General features: G+C 37.1%; 1 pseudogene across 1 annotated transcript; it reads right to left on the reverse strand.

Moving 5' to 3' along the window:
* Nucleotides 1-972: 972 nt before the first annotated feature.
* LOC105521823 lies at nucleotides 973-2,384 on the reverse strand (annotated as a pseudogene). The gene has a single exon (XR_001003339.1). The product of XR_001003339.1 is annotated as an alcohol dehydrogenase class-3 pseudogene (transcript).
* Nucleotides 2,385-7,733: the final 5,349 nt, after the last annotated feature.

Consider the following 7,733-nt stretch of genomic DNA (forward strand, 5'->3'; position numbering starts at 1 on the left):
GTTACTCTCCGTTTCTCCCCAGTATCAGGCAAGCACTAATCTACTTTCTGCTTCTATAGATTTGGCTCTTCTGGACATTTCTTATAAATGCAATACTATATGGTCTTTTGTGATAGCTTCTTTCACTTAGTACAAAGTTTTGAGATTCATCCATGTTGTAGCAAGTATCAATACCTCCTTTTTATTGCCAGATACTATTCCATTGTGTGGATATGTGACATTGTATTTATTCATTCATAAATTGATGGATATCTGGGAATTTACCCCTTTTTTGCTATTATGAATAATGGCACCATATGCATTTATGTCCAAGTTTTCATGTGGACATATATTTTCATTCTTCTTAGGTATATACCTAGAGGTAGAATTGCTGGGTCAAATGTTAATTCTATGTTAACTCAAATGTTAACCTTAGGATGAATTTCTAGATAGTTTTGAAAAGTGGCTGCACCATTTTGCATTCCCACCAGCAATATGAGGAATAGACTTTCTCTGCATCTTAACCAACACTTTTTATTATCTGTCTTTTTAATTTTAGTCAATCTCATGAATGTGAAATAGTATCTCGTTGCAGTTTTGATTTGCATTTCCCTAATGGCTAATGACATTGGACACTTTTTGAAAGTGTATTTATTTATTTATTTATTTATTTGAGACGGAGTTTTGTTCTTGTTGCCCAGGCTGGAGTGCAATGGCACAATATCAGCTCACTGCAATCTCTGCCTCCCAGGTTCAAGCGATTCTCATGACTCAGTCTCCCAAGTATCTGGGATTACAGGCATGCACCACCATGCCTGGTTAATTTTGTATTTTCAGTAGAAGTGGAGTTACTCCATGTTGGTCAGGCAGGTCTCGAACTCCTGACCTCTGGTGATCCACCATCTAGGCCTCCCAAAGTGCTGGGAGTACAGGCATGAGCCATCATGCCCACCCTGGACACATTTTTGTGTGCTTATTGGCCATTTGTATACCTTTTTTTTTTTTTTGGTAGAAATTACTTTTATTATGTTAAAATATTCCTTAATGAGTTAGCAATTATTTATGTGGAGGATGGTCCAGAAAACAGGTTCATGATTAAATTATCCTTGTCTTTGATTACAGAAATTCATGAATCACATACATCACACCACTCTCTGGAGTAGCTGCTGAAGGTCTGCGAGGCTGTGAGCTTGGAGAAGCTTCTCCCTGACTGTTAGGCTGCTCCCATCAGATAAGACAAAATGAACATTATTTTTCTCTTTGGAATTAAATCTTGACAACAGTTTGAATGCTCTTTCCAGAATGCATGAGTTCAAAGGCTTCGTTAATTTCATCAAAAGAGAGATTGTGAGTCATAAATTCATCAGCTTTTATCTTTTTGGACATATATTCAGACGCCCAACTTTGGGACACTTCCTATACTCTTCCATCCTCCAAAGGCAATGCCTTTCCATGTGTGACCTGTTGCCAGCTGGAATGGATGAGTGGCAATTTCTTCACCTGAAGCAGCTACTCCAACCACCACACTGATGCCCCAGCCCTGGTGACATGCCTCAAGTGCTGCTCTCATGATCTTCACATTACGAGTACATTCAAAGGAATAGTCCACTCCTCCATCAGTGCTCATCATCCCAACGAGCACTTCCTGGGTTGGTTTACTAAAATCCTGAGGGCTAATACATTCAGTGGCTCTAAGCTCTTTGGCCCTTGCAAATTTATCTTTATTGATGTCCACACCAATGATCTGCAATGTACCAGTCACTTTGCAGCCCATGGTAACTCCCAATCCAACTCCTCCCAGGCCAAAGACGGCACAAACAGAGCCAGGCTCCACCTTGGCAGTGTTCACAGCAGGACCATAACCAGTGGAAATGCCACAACCTAGGATACCAACTTTATCCAAAGGTGCTAAAGGATCTATTTTAGCAACAGAGATTATCAGCCACAACTGTGTATTCAGAAAATGTTCTGATTCCCATGTAATGTAAAATTGTCTTTCCTTTGCAAGTAAATCTGCTGGCACCATCTGGCATTAATCCTTTCCCTTGTGTAACTCTTATCTTCTGGAAAAGGTTAGTTTTAGGATTTAGACAAAATTTGCATTCTCCACACTGTGGGATATAAAGTGAGATGACAGTGTCACCCGCCTTCAGCTTAGTAACTCCCTCGCCAACACTTTGCACAATTCCAGCACCTTCATGTCCCGAGATCACTGGAAAACAACCCTCAGGATCAGCTCTGCTCAGGATATCGGTGTCAGTATGGCAAACCACAGTGGCAACAATCTTGATTCGAACTTCATGAGCCTTTGGGAGTGCCACCTCTATCTACTCTATGGAGAGAGGCTTTCCAGCCTCCCAGGTAACTGCAGCCTTGCACTTGATAACCTGGTTCACCATGTCCATGGGTTCTATCCATTTGTATATATTTTTTGGAGAAATGTCTATTCAGATGCTTTCTACTTTTAAAAATTATATTATCTGTCTTTTTTAAATAATTGAGTTATAAATATTCTTCATATATTCTAGGTAAAAATATCAAATATTTTACTAGCAAAATTTTTCTCCCATTCTGTAGGTTGCCTTTTTACCTCCTTTATGGTATCTTACAAACACAAAAGATTTGAATTTTGATGAAGTCTAATTTACCTATTCTATTTCTTATATTACTTCTGCTATTGGTGTCACATTTAAGAAACCATTGCCTAATCCAAGGTCATGAAGAACACCTGTTTCCTTCTAAGAGTTTTTATAGTTTTTGCTCTTATAGTTAGGTCTTTGATTGATTTTGAGTTCTTTTTTTTTTTGTTGTTGTTGAGACGGAGTCTCGCTCTATCACCCAGGCTGGAGTGCAGTGGCCGGATCTCAGCTCACTGCAAGCTCTGCCTCCCGGGTTCCCGCCATTCTCCTGCCTCAGCCTCCTGAGTAGCTGGGACTACAGGCGCCCGCCACCTCGCCCGGCTAGATTTTTGTATTTTTTTAGTAGAGACGGGGTTTCACCGTGTTACCCAGGATGGTCTTGATCTCCTGACCTCGTGATCCCCCCGTCTCGGCCTCCCAAAGTGCTGGGATTACAGGCTTGAGCCACCGCGCCCGGCCCAGTTCATTTTTGTGTATAGTGTGAGGTAAGTGTACAACTTCATCCTCTTGAATGCAGATGTCCAGTTGTGCAAGCACCGTTTGTTGAAAATATTCTTTACCATGAAACTTTAAGCTTAGTCTAAAGATAACTAGATTTGCAGGGATTTAAGCTGCAAATTATTATCCCCATGTTACTTGACAAGCATTAGGTAATCACTAATTTTACCTCTTTTGTGATGAACTTTATGCTGGCACATCACTAGGGCCCTTCTCCTCAGTGTGATTATAGTCTAATTAGTTATTTTATAAATTATTAGGCTTAAATAAGATAACTTTTATATACTAAATATTATTGTCCTGTTTCCATCTCCTATAAGGTAAGTTAATGTAAAATTTCTCTGTCTAATTCTTACTGATATCAATTCTTTACTTCCATAATTTTCTTTGCTCTTCCTCCTCCCTCCTCCTCTTCTTCTTCCCCTCCTCCTCCTCTTCTTCCCCTCCTCCTCCTTCTTCTCTTCCGCCCCACCTCATAGAATAGAGAATTCTATGTATTAGAATTGAATATTCCAACACCTAAGATGCTCCACATTTACGCTTTTATTCTTTCTATCAATGTGAGAGAATTGCTTCATCCAAATGTGAATATCAAGCTATTTATTTATTCTGTCTTTATCTAAGTGTCTTTTTTCCTTATTGTTTGCTAAGTAAATTTTACTAAGAAATATTTAGAAAGCCTCTTCTAATTTTCATGTTCTCCTAAAAATATTCAGCGTTCACAAAAGCTACTCAAACTGTCAAGTACAGTTATTTTTAGTGAGACTGAGAATAATGCAACTAACTCCTATGATATTTTATTACATAAGGCTCCATATCTGCTTATGAGCTAGTTAGAACAGATGTGATACTTGAAATCACAACCACAAGGTTGAATTTGCAAGAGGTGTTTTGTTTCACTGTGTTTCACATCACCTTTGAGGTACTCTGGACAGTTACACTTGGGGCTCTATAAAAATAGTAGCAATAACAATGAAAAGAATAGATAAGGACAGTTCCAAGATACTTGTGCAAACCGCTCTCTACACTAATAACCATGTATTTAAATTCCTGTCTCCACCTCTCACAGATTGGGTTGGTCAATTCCTGCAGTTGTTATGGAAGCATCTTTGTGACTTCCTGCAAACTGTAAAAGTCTTTGCCTGGATCAGCAGCTATTGGTCATATGGTATGCCTGCCTCTAACAACACCTTTCATGAATGTAGAAGCAATTTCCACTAGAGATCTAAAATGCTAAATCAACTTCTGTTTTAAAATCTAAACCAAAGTAGCTGAAGTTTGATGTAGCTATTAAGAAGTTTTAATTCTTATAAAGCCTCCAGAGATTATCTGAGAAAGCCACTCAGAATATAAGTGCAATTTCTTGTCTGCATTATGTCATCAACCTCTCTTCCTTTATTTGCCATAAAGAGAATGATACCCTTATAATGACATATTTTGTCTTCATTTCTGACCGGTTATATGGTTTGATACATATTTTGCCCATATCACAGAGCAATTTCTATTCAACTCAAAGAAAGAGATAATCTACATGAACATTACTGAAAATATTACTACCCTATATGAGAATTTAACTGTATTTTTCAAATCTATTGAGCAAGTGGGGATTGAATTTTTCTCAAAATAAAGAAATTCATGCTTGTTCCTTCTGTGGCCTTTCACTGGAGGATCAAAAGAACCACACATATAAAATGAGAGTTTTAAGCCCAGCTGCAGCTTTCTTGCATACTTTTCACACTTGAACCCACAAAAGTGGAAGAAAATATAGTAAGAACATTCTGCTAGATACATGTAAAAGGTGATTTTGATGCTTAAGGGAAATAAAATATCTTAGCAAATTAACTAATACTAGTTTTATTGAACTGACTTTAATATGGCATGAGAAACACTTCTTTCTTCTTCTATAGCTACAGTTGAAAATTAAGTTCTCCTCCCATTTATCCATGCACTAGAAGAGACCAAGATATGTGTGGATGGATGCATAGAAAAGAGCACTGAGCCCCCATGATGGATCATTACGAGAGTGAGCTTTGAGATCTGTAAAAGTTTTGGATTTGATGTCTAACAACACTTATAAGACAGGAGACATTAGAAAATTATATTGACAGTTTCACCACAGCTGTAAAATAAGTGTCATAATAATACATCCTTCTTAGGATTTCTGTGAATATTAAATAAGGTAATGCATGTACAGCATGCAGAATCATGCCTTGCATAATTTAAGCTCGCATTAAAACAATATATTTATTTATAACTGTTGTTAGTATCTAAAAAATCTCACAGCGAAATCATCACAGTCTTAGGGCAAAACAAAGAAGAATCAAATACAGCTGTTTTACAGACTGAAGAGCAAGAAAAAACACTAACTTCCTTCTCCCATCCTCTGTGAGTTTATGTAGGATCTGTGAGGACACTCTGTGACTATGTAAAAGGAAAATGCCTGTCATACTACAATACTATTTGAAAAGTTCAAAAGGAAAAGGTCATATCATGTGCCCAATGCAAATGTAATGTTTTCCTTTCTAGTTAGTTAATTTGCTATACACTAGACTGTTGTACTTTCAAGTGCCTTCAAATGCAAAAGGTGTGATTGCATGCTTTCAGAATTTGGGGAATGGATGATTGACTTCTTGTAACCAGACTTAAACTGTACCTAGCTTCTGCAAGTCAGGCACATGTATTGATTTAATAATTAAATGCTGTAGTCTCATTCTCTGTTCTACCCATGTGTTTTTCCTCAGGCAGTGAATTTGAATGTTGAAGAATTTGAGAGTCCAGACTTCAGTGGATAGTCAACACTGGTAAAAGAAATGTACGGTATGTCATGCCAAAACAAATCTAAAAGTATTTGCACTTCTTGTAATCGCAAGCTTAACAAGACACACAATCCTTGCTGGACTTCTCAAATGTCACAAAGTTTCCAAAGGACAAAAATGTATGTTTATGTTTGCTCCATTGTCTTAGTAATTGTCGAGATTTTTTTCTCATAGAGTAATAGAATTTAAAACCAGGATACTTAGATGTTATAGCCCTATTCTCTCATTTTAAATATAAAAACCTTGAAACTCTGAGAAACTAAATAAGTCACTTTGTTACATATTCATTTGATCCGAATACCATCTTTTAGGTGAAAAAATGCAGTGTTATTAAAATACAAAAGTTCATTCAATATGTCTTCATATATCTGTATATATTGTATGTCTTTGTAAGGTGTTTATATTCTGCACTGCTGTGTCACACACTTTTGAGCCTGGCAGAGGTCAATATGTCTCAGGCACTGTGTAGCTCCCCAGTTGTTGCAAATTTCTTCTGTGGGCCCAGACAATATTTCCCTCTGTGTATAAAGGCATATATGGCTAAAACCTACTCTACCTCAAAACTGTTTAGTAATGATAGGATATAATATAAGTAAATTTCACTCAAATATTTCCCAACCTGTGATAGTTATAACATATTCTATAAATAAGTCTACATTTAAAAACTAAACCAAAATTTTCACTGTATTCTAATCTTAATCCAATATTACTCAAACTCAGTTAAAGAGGCCAGATAAAGTATAGGCAACATGCTACTCTCCCTTCGTTTTTATCCCTTTCATTCATCCCTAAGTGTTTCTTCTTCAGCTGCTAACAATCCCAACATTTCCCAGTTCCTAAATGAAAGCATTCGGTCATGTATCATGGATGAAAATACATACACAGGAGAAGAAATCTGTCTGCACCTTGCAGACTTGTCAAAATGACCAATTATATAGATAAAGAAAATGCATAAAATACCTATTCACATGCGTTGTAACCAGAAATACAGGGTGTGAATTATATCTGGATGCTTACGTATGAATGATTTGAATTATTGTGACATCTTTGCCTTTTCCAAAATATCACAATGGTAATGAAACCACTGAGTATAATCCTGATAGATTAGAATCCAAGTTTGTTTTGATAAAGTAGCAAGCACAGCCAGAGTGAAAAATGCTGGGTAACTAAGAATACAGGCCCAAAAGGAAGAGAGAACCCCGAGACAGGGTGGCAATCCATTTTAATGGGAATGGGTCTGGATATTGACTTAGAAGACTAGGAGTCAAATCTCAGCTTAGTTACTTACTAACTGTGAAACTCCAGAGAACCATTAAGTGCTAGGCAACGGAAGATGTAAACATGACTACAACACTTTCTAATGGATAAGATGCTTGTGAATAGATGATTATAATACTATTATAAAAATGCTTCAAAAGAGAAAATAATAACATAGAAAAAAAGGAGAAGGAAACAACATATTCTCTTGAGTTTAATATGTTTTCACAAAGTGGACAAGTTAAAGAGTAAGTAAGCATTTACCAGACAGGAAACAGAAAGAACATTCAAGGCCAACAGAGCTACAGGTAAAAAGCATGTAGCAGTGAATGAGCATGATAAGAAAAGGAGTTTAAGAAGATCAGTGGATCTGGAGGCCACTGGTTATAGGGTAATGGAGAATTTGGGCTGAGTGAGCTTGGAAAGCCTGGATTTTAGAGGATTTTGCCTGATACACATCAGAGTCTTTGAACTCTATCTCACAGACACACCAAATCATATGAAAGGTCTTTTAGTAGAGAAATTACAGGGTTCAATGTGTGCT

Source organism: Colobus angolensis, unplaced genomic scaffold (assembly GCF_000951035.1).
Source record: "Colobus angolensis palliatus isolate OR3802 unplaced genomic scaffold, Cang.pa_1.0 Scaffold41, whole genome shotgun sequence".
Lineage (NCBI taxonomy): Eukaryota > Metazoa > Chordata > Mammalia > Primates > Cercopithecidae > Colobus > Colobus angolensis.